This window comes from Schistocerca piceifrons, chromosome X (genome assembly GCF_021461385.2).
Source record: "Schistocerca piceifrons isolate TAMUIC-IGC-003096 chromosome X, iqSchPice1.1, whole genome shotgun sequence".
Lineage (NCBI taxonomy): Eukaryota > Metazoa > Arthropoda > Insecta > Orthoptera > Acrididae > Schistocerca > Schistocerca piceifrons.
Window position 1 is genome coordinate 756,002,853 of NC_060149.1, and position 14,150 is coordinate 756,017,002.

Sequence of the window (14,150 nt, forward strand, 5' to 3'; positions counted from 1 at the left end):
CGTCTACGTTATTTTTCTCTGAGCCACCTGGCGCACGCGGCTGCCTGCTGTGCGAGTCATTGTCTGTCTCTTTGTTGGCGCGCGTCGTTATTGGGATTAGGAGACCTAACTTCTACAAATTCACCGTGACGAGAGGGCCCTGCTCTGTTTGAATCCCGCCAGTTCTGATGCAATTCAGGTCTGTCGTTACGATCATATCGTCTGTCGTCATGTCGGTAGATTCCATAGTTTCTTTCTTGTCGGTCACATGGTGGAGAATTTCTCCCTGAATCGTAACTGCGCGCTGGTCCGTTGCGTCTAAAGTTATTCTGTCTCCCTTGATAGTATTTATTTTGGTTCCCGTATTGTCTGTTTATCTTATTGTCTCTGTGATAGTCATTACCACGGAGAGGTGATCTTTCCCTGTAGTTATTACTACTCTGCCAACGGTTGTCATACGGGTGGTGTCTGTTTTGGTCACGATTTGTGTTGTGAGAATAGCCTTGTCGTGTCCAGTTATTGTTTCTGTCGTCACGGAATTGTGACGTATGTGACCTGTAGTGATTGTTTTCCTGTTTTCGCATCCGGCGACTGTCAGTGTCAATTTCTAATTCTTGTAAGAGTCCCTGAAATGCTTCAATGTCGTCTTTGCAACGTCCTGCCAAAATAATATGTCGTAAATGTTCAGGCAGTTTGATTAAGCAAATGCGGATGAGTTCTGAGGGGCTGTATGGGTTTGAAAGATACTGATTCTTATGCAACATGTCTTCAAAATATTTCATAAGACTGGAAAATTCAGATTGTTCGAAACGTTTCATCATTATGATGCTATGTTTTACACGGTCTTGTGTGGCTTGAGACCAATATGCTGAGAGGAAGGCATGGTAAAACTCTCCTTCACTGTGGCAATCGTGAATTACCGATCGCATTCTTACAGCTGGTTCATTCTCCAAGTAGCCACACATAAATTCTAATCTGTGTTCTAACGACCAGTTGGGAGGAAAACAATGAGAGAATTGATGGAGCCATGCTTGTGGATGAATGTCGTTGCCAGAATTCTTAAATGTTTTGAATTTACGTGTAGTAATGAACAGCTTATAGTCAAAATCGTCATGTCGGCGAGTCGCATGTCGGTCATTGTTACTTCGTTTCGGCGGTTCCATCTCAAAATCCAATGCGCCTTGCCAATTTCTTTCACAATTTCCGAAGTGCCCTGTGTTGTTATTTTGTGTCTGTTCCGTATTTGTATGTCCCTCTTCCCGTATTGGGGCGCGAGTGTCCTCTGAAATACGTAATTCTTGTACTACTTGTGCCAACTGATCTTGCACTTCCCGGATTTCTCTTTTGTACTGTGTATTGATTTGATTTTGATTTTGTTTGAATTTTCTAATTTGTTCATACTCTTCTGTGTCAGTGAAGGCTACAGGTGTTGTGTCATTCAGATCATCATCTACCTTTGTAGATAAGTTAGTGAACTGATCTGAAAGTTCGGCTACTTTATCCGATAGTGAAATCATTTCCTCTGTATGTTTTTCTGAACCAAGTTTCAGAGTGTCCATTTGTGTTGCAATCGTCTCTACTGTGACCTTTAAGTTTTCCTGAGTTTTTGCAAGTTGCGTAACCGAATCGGTAGATGCAACTGAGTCAATTTTAGCTTGCAAGGTGTTGTGATTTTCATGAAAAATAGTTTGCAGTTCTTTTATGGCTGCTTCATGATTCTGTAATGCATTTTCATGCCGCGAAAAAATAGGTTGGAAATGCTCACAAATTTGTGATTTTACGTCATTACAGACTTTTTGACATTTCGATTCAATGTTATGTAACTCACTAGTTAAATCTTCACGTGTTTGTTCAAGTGTGGTGTCTAACTTTTGAAGATTTTGTTCCATTGTGTCTAACTTTTTGAGATTTTGTTCCACTGTGTCTAACTGTTGCTGTGTTTGTCTCTGATTTTGTTCCATTTGTTGCATTAATTGCAATAACAATGCACTGGTGTCTGAAACATGTTCCTCAGTGCTTTTCGGCAGTGAATTTACACCGGAAACATTCACATTTTGACAAGCAGAAAATGTGTCTTGACTTATTTGAGAAAACGGTGAGGATCCAAAACCTGAATCTACAGTATTTGCGAGATCGTATCGTGTCATTTCGGCTTCCTGAGGCGAGCTATTGCCGACCGATCGATCGATAATGCTTCCCTCTTCACTAATTGTTTCACTGTCCACGCCATTGTTTGACGCCCGCTCCATTTCCCTGTGCACAGTTACCAAATTACTACTTTGAACATTAGTAAATTCATTACTCGGTGGCGCTAACACACTACTTTCATTTTCACTGTCATTTCTCAGTTTACTTTGGAGCCTAGTATTACGTTTTTCACACGCCATTATTGTCACAGTATTTCACACGACAACACAGAAAAACACAATTTGAAGAGCAAAAATAAGAGAACACATTAACATCACTGAAAATAATATCTAGTTAATTACAGCTGCGAAATACTTGGTGCAAATCTATATGCATGCCACAACTGTTTTACTGTACAACAATGAAAGACTGCAACTACAAAGGAGATTTTCTCTACAATTACGCGCTAGCAATAAACAAAATCTACACTAATTACACAAACTACAAGAAAAAATCAGAAGATTCCAGTGAGGTATCCTAGGCTAAGGGTCGCCATATGAAACGTCCCCTTTGAACAATTTATATATGAGACTGTGCTTATACTGACACACAATATTTTTAGCGCAACGCAATCTGACTATCAAAGATCCCTGCAAAAGAATGGCCCTGACTAACATTAAACTATACCTTTCACAAATCACTTACCTCACAAAAATCTTCGCTGCTCAAGCTACTGCAATACAGCGAGCGCCGCTACTGCCAGCTAAATAAAAGATTCAAACTATGGAAGGCACTAACTACTGATAGGGATAGTTAGCAAATGAAAGATATTAATAGAGAACAAACAATGTATTTACCTTAATATCATCACAAGTCATAATGTATATATTAGTTCATGACAAATTACAAATCTCCGCCATCTCTCTCCCCACATCCACCACTGCTGGCGGCTCACCTCCAACTGCGCAACGCTACGCGCTGTTCACAGCCAGCTGCCTAACACTACAATGGCGAGTATTACAACAATGCAAAGCAGCCACAGACTGCACACAGCACAGCCAGTGATTTTCATATTGAGCGCTACGTAACGTTGCCAATAAGAAAACATAAACAGCCTACTTACATAGTGAAAACATAAACAGCTTACTTACAAATGTACTGAGTCAGTGACAATTGATTTTTAGTTGAAGCTTGTGGCATAATCGGTCGATACATTTGTAAAATGAATCTTGTTGAATTGCACGAGTGTACGAGTGTTCGCGACGGGTGATGACAACTTGACGCTTGCAAATATAAATCAGTATGAGTGGGCTTACGACAAACTGAACGCCCCAGAGAGCCTCATTCTTTCGTCTAAGACATTCAAGAAAGGCAGACTACCATTTCTCCATTTCCATAGTCAACCAAATGTTGTTACGAATGGAGCTGAGGTGGTGAAGAAACTCCATCAATTTATCTTCTCCAGGAAGCCACACTATGAAGGTATCGACCACATACTTCCAAAATACAGTTACTTTATTGGCAGCTGACTCAAGCGCTCTCTCTCTTCGAAATCCTCCATAAAAATGTTGGCCACCAAGGGAGACAGACGGCTGCCCGTGGCGACGCATTGAGTCCGTTCAGAATATTCTTGGTTGAATATAAGATAGGTTGAGGATAGAGCATGCTGAAACGAAGCAGTGATTTCCACCTGAAACTTTTTGCCAATTAGTACCAAAGAATCAATGTGACGGTCCTTTGTAAAAAGTGGTACCACATCAAAGCTAACCAAATGATCAGAACTGCTTAGACGGAGAGCCCCAGTCTATTGATTAAGTCAGCAGCGTTACGGATGTGATGTCGACATTTTCCCACCAACAGTCTCAGCAAAGAAGCGAGATTTTTGGCTAAATCATATGTAGGCGCTCCAATGATGCTTGTTATTGGACGTAATGGAACCCCTTTCCTTATGAATTTTTGAATGACCGTAGAGTCTTGGTGGTACAGAATCATGTGGTCATAAACTCTCGATGATCTCTTCAGGTGAGGAGGAGAAACTCATTAGCGTAGAGGTTTTCCGTTGTACACGTCCTGCAGGGTCGTAATCAATCCTCCTATAGGTTAAGTCACTTAGCGGACCATACATCTTACCATCATACACACTACGAGGTAACAAAACCGTTGCATTACCTTTGTCGTCCTTCAGTACCACTACATCAGCGTCCTCTCGTATATTTCGTAGTGCAGCCCCTCTTGCAGAGGTTAAGTTACTACGTTGAGAAGGAGCTTTCGAAAGAACATTAAAAGTTTCCCTTCTTATTTCTTCTGCAGCATCCAAAGGAAGGCGTTGTACGGCTTCTTCAACACCCACACAGAACTAATTAAAGGCAGAGTTCTAGGTTTAGGTATGAAATTGAGCCCCTTGCTTAATACGGACAGCGTCGCATCGGTCAATTTTTCTCCGTGAAATTGACAACGGAACATCGTGAAGTTACGTCTTGCGACGATGACCCCTGTGGCAACAGATGATCAAATTTTGACATCTGCCGTAAACTTGCATCCTTATGGATCCAACCGAACTTGAGCAAAGCCATCCATCAACTCAATTCCATGATACAGAAGAGCGATGTGCTGCAACCTTTAGATGTAACTGGTACAGTTCTTCTGAAATGGCATCTAGTCTTCGTCTTGTCTAGCAAAGAAGAGGAGAACACGCCAGCAAAATCTTTAGATTTTCTTCCTTTTGCGGGCAATGCTTCGTTTAAAATAGCAAGAATCCTCTGTAAATTTCAGGCGAAAAAGATTTTCCGTCCACCATCTAAGACTGCAGACCTTTTGAGATCGGTGAAGCATACTTTGTTATTTAGGATGACCGGGATTTACAAAACACCTTGTAAGTGTGGTATGGCTTACGTAGGACAGACACAGGCACTGTGAAAGAACGCTTCACCGAATATCAACGTTGCATTCTCCTTTTTGCAACCAAGCAAATCCGCCACTGTCGAACACTGTGCTTCCATTAGACATTCAATGGAGTATGATAGAACTATGGTTCTGATCACAGCAACATTTATTTGGGACTCCATTATTAAAGAATTGGTGGAAATATGCCTGGCGGAAAATCTGACGAACCGTGATAGCGGCTACCAGTTGGACAGTGCGTGGAATCCCATCATCTCAATGACAGGGTGCGCAGAGTATAGCTGAGTTCCGCGGTTCCACCAGCGAGGGTGCTGCCGCCGGTAAGTGTTGTCCGTCTATAACCTCGAATTTTGACGCATGCCTGAAACACTCGCAGCTCGCTATAAATGGCGGCACGGAGGAAGTCTTCATCAATCTTCGAGGGCTCACCTGAAATTGACCGGCTGGTGTACAGTCGAAATGTTATGCGTTGACTTTAACATTTAATTCGACGGGAAAATTTTAAAATTCACATCGGTATCAACTTTGTTTTTTCGTCTCGTACTATAATCATTTGTGCTGCTAATATCATGCACGTCAACAAGGCAAAGCCAATCGCGTTAACACCCTTCGATGTCTGACAACTAGTCTCGGAGAAATTAAAATGCACTGAAGAGCCAAAGATACTGGTTCAAGCACTCGTATTCATATACAGATATATGTAAACAGGCAGAATACGGCGCTGCGGTCAGCAACGCCTATATAACAAGTGTCTGGCGCAGTTGTTAGATCGGTTACGGTTGCTGCAATGGCGGGTTATCAAGATTTAAGTGAGTTTCAACGTGGTGTTACAGTCGGTGCAAGAGCGATGGGTCACAGCATCTCCGAGGTAGCGATGAAGTGGGGATTTTCAGGTTCGACCGTTTCACGAGTGAAACGTGAACATCAGGAATCCGGTAAAACATCAAATCTCCGACATCGCTGCGGTCGGAAAAAGATCCTGCAGGAACGGAACCAACGACGACTGAAGAGACTCGTTCAACGTGACAGAAGTGCAACCCTTCCGCAAATTGCTGCAGATTTCAAAGCTGGGTCATCAGAAAGTGTCAGCGTCGCGCAAACCATTCAACGAAACATCATCAATACGAGCTTTCGGACCCGAAGGCCCACTCGTGCGTGTACCCTTGATGACAGCACGACACAAAGCCTTACGCCACTCCTGCGCCCGTCAACACCGACATTGGACTGTTGATGACTGGAAACATGTTGCCTGGTCGGAGGAATCGTTTGAATTTGTATCGAGCGGATGGACGTGTATGGGTATGGAGACAACCTCATGAATCCATGGACCCTGCGTGTCTGCAGGGGACTGTTCAAGCTGCTGCAGGCTCTGTAATGGTGTGGGGTGTATGCAGTTGGAGTGATGTGGGACCCCTGATACGTCTAAATATGACACGTGACACGTATGTAAGCATCCTGTCTGATGACCTGCGTCCATTCCTGTCCATTGTGCATTCCGGCGGACGTGGTCAATTCCAGCTGGAGAATGCGACATCCCACACGTCCAGAATTGCTACAGAGTGGCTCCAGGAACACTCTTCTGGGTTTAAACACTTTCGCTGGCCACCAAAGTCCCCAAACATGAACATTATTGAGCATATCTGGGATTCCTTCTAACGTGCTATTTAGAAGAGATCTCTACCCCCTCGTACTCTTATGGATTTATGGACAGCCCTGCAGGATTCATGGTGTCAGTTCCCTCCAGCACTACTTCAGACATTAGTCGAGACCATGCCACGTCGTGTTGCGACACTTCGGCGTGCTCGTGGGGACCCTACACGATATTAGGCAGGTGGACCAGTTTCTTTGGCTATTCAGTGCATTAGAACATTGGTTTATCTGTTTTGCGCAGCAAACGGAGCGCTGTCGTATACAGAAGTTCTTATGCGGAACGATTGCATTCGATTGATTGGACGCTTTAACTTGTCGCCGCTGAAAAGGCCTAATCAACAATTCATAGCAGTTGTGAATTTTTTTATTTGAAACCGACACTAATCATACTTGATAGTGTAGGAAAAGATAAATCGTCACTTACCGTAAAGAAGATTTTTTTAATGGACGTATAGTTCCGCAAAGAAGACACGTTAACTTGTAGACAGACGCAATTAAAAGACACTTACATAAAGCTTTCGGCCACAGGCAAAAGAGTGGCACACATCATTCAGACACACGGCGAGCACACCTTACGGGCACATGACAACAAACTCCGGCAACTCGGTCTGGAATGCTGATGGCTTGTGAATGGTGTGCGCTTCTCTTTTGCTGATGAAGGCTTTAGCCGAAAGCTTTATGTAAGTGTCTTAATTGTGTCTGTCTGCAAGTTAACGTGCCTACTTTACGGTAAGTAGCAATGTATCATTTCCTACATTGTTGATATTCCCATCCTGATTTCCCATTGTCTGAATAATCACACTTGGTTAAATGTGGTTGAACCAATAATACAACAACTGAGAGGCAAAGGACACAGCAACTAAGGAACAGTCATGAGTTAACTATAATAACAATTATGCTTTTGTATCTGGAAGATAGGTGAATAATACAGACTGAATGGATTTATAAAACAGGAAACTGAGTAAAAAGATCATTAAACAATAAATTTGCATGAAATAAAATATTAGTATTTTGAGATGTACACTTACATTGAAAAATTATATCAGAAACAGCAGCGAAAAAAAATGACAAAAGAAAGTGTTCAGAAACGCTTCCATAAAATTCTGTTTAAATCATCAATCTTTCAAAATGTGCACCGTCTACTGCTGCAAGCTTTATCAGTCGCTGGTTCGAGGATTTACTGGGCAGACTGAAGAGATTCCTTTGTTATCGTTGCTCTCTGTAATAGTGCAGTATCTTAAATCCTCTTATGATTCCGGAACCCATGAACAGTTTTCACCTATGCGTTTACCACAGAAGAAATAGCCAGTCCCATTTCAGACGAATGTGCACACAAACTGATAACGCCTTCACGTTATATGTACCGACCAGGACAGAGCTGGGTGAGCGCTTTCCTAGCCACAGCAGACAGTAAGTATTGTGCTGGTACCACATTCATCTACTAATTGTAAGTGGTACTTCCTCTAGGAGAGTCGGTAGCACTTCGGTAAGAAACTCTGCGTCACTGTTACTACGTTTCTTCAGTCAATGAAGAAAAATTGCATAATCTTCAATAATTTCACACCAAAAGTTCACACTCAACGTCTTTTTTTGTTCAAACTGCTTCAGCCAATGCGAATTCCAACGGTCTAATGATGTAATGTCTTACTTCCAACGTCCTATGACGTGAAATATCAATTCCTCGATCAAGAAAATAATTTGAAGGAAGAACCTATTGTCCTTGTGTCGCTTCAGAACCAGATGGCAAGATTCCCTGTGTCCTCTGAAATCCCGCTGATTAATCTGCTGATGATGTGACATGATACTGATGGAACCTTTTGGCACGTAAAATTCGAGCAATTACGGATTGAATTATTCCAGAGGCTTTTCTCTGGACTGTATCTTGTGAATTATGAGCAAAGAATGCCAGAAGATCTATTTAGTTCAGTTAAGTGCCCCTCCCAGTAACTCATTTTGGACATTCAGAGAGTTATTCTTGGTGGACATGGAAATGAAGTGTCATGCTTCTTGACAGAGCGTAGGGGAACGATGCGGGAGACCCGCACCGTCGTACTAGGCAAGGTCCTAATGGAGGTGGTTTGCCGTTGCGTCCCTTCGACCGTAATGTGGATGAATGATGAAAAAGAAGACGACACAACAACACCTAGTCATCTCGGGTCAGGTGAAAATCCATGACGCCGCCGGGAATCGAACCCGGGATCCCATGCTCTGGGAGCTAGAACACTATCTAATTTCTCTTGGTCTGTGATAAACATTTTTAATTAATTAATTAATTAATTAATTTTTTAACGTGATCTGATTAGGGCCACAAGGCCTTCTCTTACATCAGACCAGGGTTTCAAACATTCAGTATCTATTACGTCATACTTTCCTACGAAGTAACAATTTTAATATACCAACTAGTGTTAAAATAACTGTCTCAAAGTTGAAGTGGGAGTAAATTACGAGCATACTGACTATGAACTACAAAGTCAATAATGGAATTACTTGTGCGACTGCAGCTGCAACCACAAATAGTGATAACAATGATAATGATAATGGCAACAATTACGACATTAATAACAATAATGATATTGATAGATGTAAGAAGAATTAATAGGTCTACAAAATAGATGTTTTCTGAAGCAGCGAGTTCTGGGAAAAGGAAATTTAAGGAGACTACATCGGCGAAGAATACTGGGAAATATGGGAGGACAATTTGGAAAGAGGGCACAAGGGTAACGAGTGTGTTCAGGGACAACGATAATCTTATTGTTGCTTTAATGGATATGCGACTGCCTGTCTTCTGAAGCTGAGAGTGTGTTTCAGTTCTCTAAAATAATACGGTAGGTTATTTCAGAGTCGGGTTCCTGCTACTCAGAAGGATTCCGAGAAGGTAGCTGGACAATGGAGTGGGAGAGAAAGGATTTTGCTCTGATGAGAACGGGGGTTTCTGCCGTGTTGTTCAGACAAGAGCGTTAAGGTGGAGGAGGGGTATGAGAACAGTGTTCATTGATTAGACAGTAGAGAAGATACAGGGTATGGAAATCTCTGCGCTTGTCTGCCTGCAGCCCGGACAGCTGTGCATATGATAGTGAAATGTGATAAGGTATTCATAACCAGTTTTAGGTGCCGTGAGCTTTCCTGAGAAAAGCCATGCAGGCCAATTTAGATTTTCATCTATTATTACTCCTAAACTCTACGAACTTGCAGCATGCCACAGGTGAAAAATAGATCCGCAACTTGTCTTATAATTGAAATAAATTGCTGTAGCAGCGACATAAGTTGCATTGAGAAGTATCTTATTTCCTTATTTCTTGATGGAGATTAGTTTCGGACACCTCTGTCCATTTTCAAATTACCCGTGTCGTGAGTGTGACAAATACAGGCAATAGCCTATATACAAATCTCCTGCTGCAGTGATGATCAACGACGCTAGCAGACGCAGCTATAGTCCCCCGTTTCTGCGCACGCTGAGTGTGCGACATACTCGGAAATATAGACTTCCACACTCGGCACAGTCTATTGATCACTGATGTCACAGACACGCTCGCGTTGTGGTTGGTTGCTGATTAACACGCAAGCATGAAAGGCGCACACATTTCGAATAGTCGATTTTGACCAGAAAGTCCCTCATGTAAATGGGGCTTACACCACCGATTGTCCGAAGTGGCTCTGTGGAGCGACGTGACGTTCTTTCGTCAAACACTTGTGATCGGCCTGTCCGGTGGTTTACTCCATTGAACATTCTGTCTCTGTAACACTGGAGATCCACCGCAGACGCCGTTGTCCGCGGAAACCCAAATTCACCAATTGCACCGGTTATCATCCCACGCAGAAAGTCGGCTGAATCGCAACGTGTTGCCGTGTTTACTACACTGCTGTCTATGACAGACTTCTCAGGTATCGTGTTTACGCTCTCGCCGCACGCCCCACCTAACCTAACATTCGGGTGACGAACAAGGCACAGCTGCAAATGAGACAACGTGTTACGTGACTTTTCACCACTCAGTTAAAAAAAAGATTTTGTATTTGTCGTTGGTTTCTTCTAGTTTGCGCAAAAATTCTCCTTATCTTTGACGGTGCTGCGTCGCGCACGAAGATCATCGGTCCGCCTGAAGCTTACGTGAAATACTTCTGGTGTGAATGTTGTGTAGAAACGGCAATGAACCAGGCCCTTCTTTTGACTTCTTCAACGGCTGTTTCTTTCTCAGAATGCCACGCAAGACCCCCTGTTTGGACCACAACCTCATTGATTGTTTAAAATTGGATTTCTTATAATGAAAGGCGCACTGTAACCGATTTTTTTTTCAGATACGATTACCATGCTGTGGTGCCGTTGTAATATTTCTCGCAATGCAGCCTTCATATTGAGCTACGAGAAGCTCACCTTAGAGCAGCTGAGAAGTCAGCAGTGACAAGATGACATCATGTGGTTTGAGGTACCGATGACAAATGGTTTGTTAGGTACCGGTAGCCCGTGCAGTTAGCCGGGCGGTCTAACGCACTGCCTTCCGAGCGGGAAGGCGTGACGGTCCCCGGCACGAATCCGCCCGGCGGATTAGTGTGGAGGTCCGGTGTGCCAGCCAGTCTGTGGATGGTCTTTAAGGCAGTTTTCCATCTGCCTCAGCGAACTCGGGCTGGTTCCCCTTATTGCGCCTCAGTTACCCTATGTTTGCGATTGCAGCGCAAACACTATCTCCATGTACGCGTACACCATAAATACTGTACCACCCAAACATTTGGGGTTACACTCATCTGGCGTGTGACGTTCCTGGGGAGGAGGAGGAGGGGGGGGGGGGGTCCACTGGGGGCCGAACCGCACAATAACCCTGGGTTCGATGTGGGGCGGCTTTGGGGTGAGTGGACTGCTGTAGCCTGTTGTGGGGTTGTGACCCACTGAGGGCTACTACGGGAACGAAGCCTCTCCGTCGTTTCTAGGTCCCCAGTTCAAAACAATACAATACAATAGATACGGGTATCGTGAGGAACACCGCCTAAATTGTGGTCCTTCTCCGCGATTGGCTGCTGCGTTCGGAAGTTGCGCGCCAAAATGATATTCTTCTATTATTAATATTAGACAAACTAAACAGCGTATCTACTTACATTTTAAATTAAAGCATCTCTCACTAGCGTGCTGTTCTTCCATTGTTTCACAAGTGTCAATAAAAAAATGGCTCTAAGCACTATGGGACTTAACATCTGAGGTCATCAGTCCCCTAGAACTTAGAACTACTTAAACCTAACTAACCTAAGGACATCACACACATCCATGGCCGAGGCAGGATTCAAACCTGCGACCGTAGCAGCAGCGCGATTCCGGACTGAAGCGCCTAGTACCGCTCGGTCACAACTTGAGAAGTTTTCGAGCTAAGGGGCTTACCACATATACACGTTTATATCTCCCTCCCTTTATCTTTCAACTTGCCGTACATGGCATCCCTTGCTGGAATAATCTTTGAAATCGAAGTGCTTTGGAATTATGAGGCTAGATTTTAGTGATGCGGTTTTCCGATATCAGTGATTTCTGTGAATGCTACTTTTCAGTATCTGTTATTCTTAACTGTGATTTGTCGCAGTTAAGAGTCGCAGTTAAGGAACCTAGGTCGCGTATCCCTCCGCCACTGCTATTTCTGCGATTTCTGCTTCTTCCGCGATTTCTGCGACTTCTGCTACTTCTGTGACTTCTGCTACTTCTGTGATTTCTGTGACTTCTGCTACTTCTGCGATTTCTGCGACTTACCACCGTATGAAAAAGCTACATCTGTCCACACAGAAAATTGCATCTCAACAAACTTGTCATTGGTAAGTATGTTTTACGTTTGTTCTTCCGTTGGCTTTAATTTTGTATTAAAGAAACAACTGTGAGAATATTAATAGTGTAATTAATATGTAAGTAGCCATACAGTACCGTAATAGTTCGTGTTTAGAAAATGAATTCTAACATATTGTTATGTTCCCAGGTACCCGAACTACATTTCAGTTAGTAAAGTAATAACTCAAAATATCATTGTCAGCGGATCTGGAGAAATTGCCACTGCGTCTTTAGACCGTTTTCGTCAAACGAGAGGTTAGTTTCTAAGTATTTCGATGGACTTAATTATTTAAGTGAGATCGTTCTTGCAAATGTGAAATATACCCCATTGAGTGGCTTTCATTACAGCAAATATTAGCAATCTACTCTGTCAATTATATTGCTTGTAATTAGTGATAGCAAAAATTGTTTAATAATCCTTGTGATTTTGCAGACACAGTTCTGGTTGCTGTACGTATCTATCCACATCAAGGCTGTTGGGAGAGACTCGTGAAAATTCAAGAGAGCTCTTAGAGGATTTGCAGTTTAAAAGTGACATTATTGCGAAATAAGTGTGCAGATGAGTGATTAAACTGTGTTTTATTGAAGTTGTTGTGCGATTTTAAAGGAATAATAAATGTTAAATACAGTGAGTGAATAATGAAAATCTCATTTTCCAAATGTTAAGCCGTCCTATACCCGCCCTAAACACTTGTTGGAGAGTGACATGCCGCCCCCCCCCCTTTCTTTCTCCACAATCTTGGAGTGACACTGACCTGTAACATATCCCGAAGTCTACAATTGCATTTTGAGGCTGTTGATACGAAAGTGGGAAGTACAGATCTTACAGTTAAATCAGGAATAGCTTAAGTGCATTACTTGAAAGTAACACAGGAAAAGCTTACTTATGTAGGTGGTGGTAGTGTCAGCAAAAAGTTCTTGTGTATGAAGTTGCCATGTAGAACACCAGGAGTAAAACTTTTCTCCCGAGTCTTGAACTGTGTCGGAACAAAAGTGAGGCATTCATATGACACAATAATACTGTTTTTATTTCACTACACTTACACAGGTGTCTGAGTTCTGCTGTGTTAACATTGCAAAGTCCTGTAGGCATGTGGAGTATTAACCAAAACCGTCATATTGGAAGCAGAATCAAACACATTTGTTACGTTACTTGATATTTTCAGGAGAAAAAGGCAATGTTGCTTCTTATTAATATAATACATTCAGAATCACAGCTGTGTTTGACCAACCATAACTGAAGCTGAATGTGCATGTCGTCATATAATATGAAGGGCTTACTTCAATAGTGGTACAAGTCAATTACCTCCACTTTTCTGTCTATAATGCTTCTGAAATTAATGATCCAAACAAACATAAATAAAGGTTCATCTCTAGCAAGAAGCCATATGCTTGAATATTTCAGGTATCTCAACTGCAGATTTTTCAGCACTCATTTAAATTTACGACTCTGTATCTCAAAATGAACAAAAGTGGACTTGTACCACTATTGAAATAAGCCCTTCATATGCAGTATTATGCACACAGTCACACACAGCACGTCGATCTCGTGAGGCACAAGGCTCTCATAACGAAGTACGTACGTCGGTCAACAGATGGCACTAGGATAAGAATGTTAACTGCGCTTTTTAGTTGCTACTTGCGACTCTTAGTTGCGATTTGTCACAGAAATCGCAGTTTGACTCGGTAGCGAATAGCG

General features: G+C 42.6%; 1 protein-coding gene across 1 annotated transcript in view; it reads left to right on the forward strand.

Annotated features, from left to right (window-relative positions):
* The window catches only part of LOC124721230 (retinol dehydrogenase 13-like), a 218,733-nt gene that overhangs the window by 21,957 nt on the left and 182,626 nt on the right, over positions 1-14,150 (forward strand). The gene's annotated exons all lie outside the window — the stretch shown is intronic.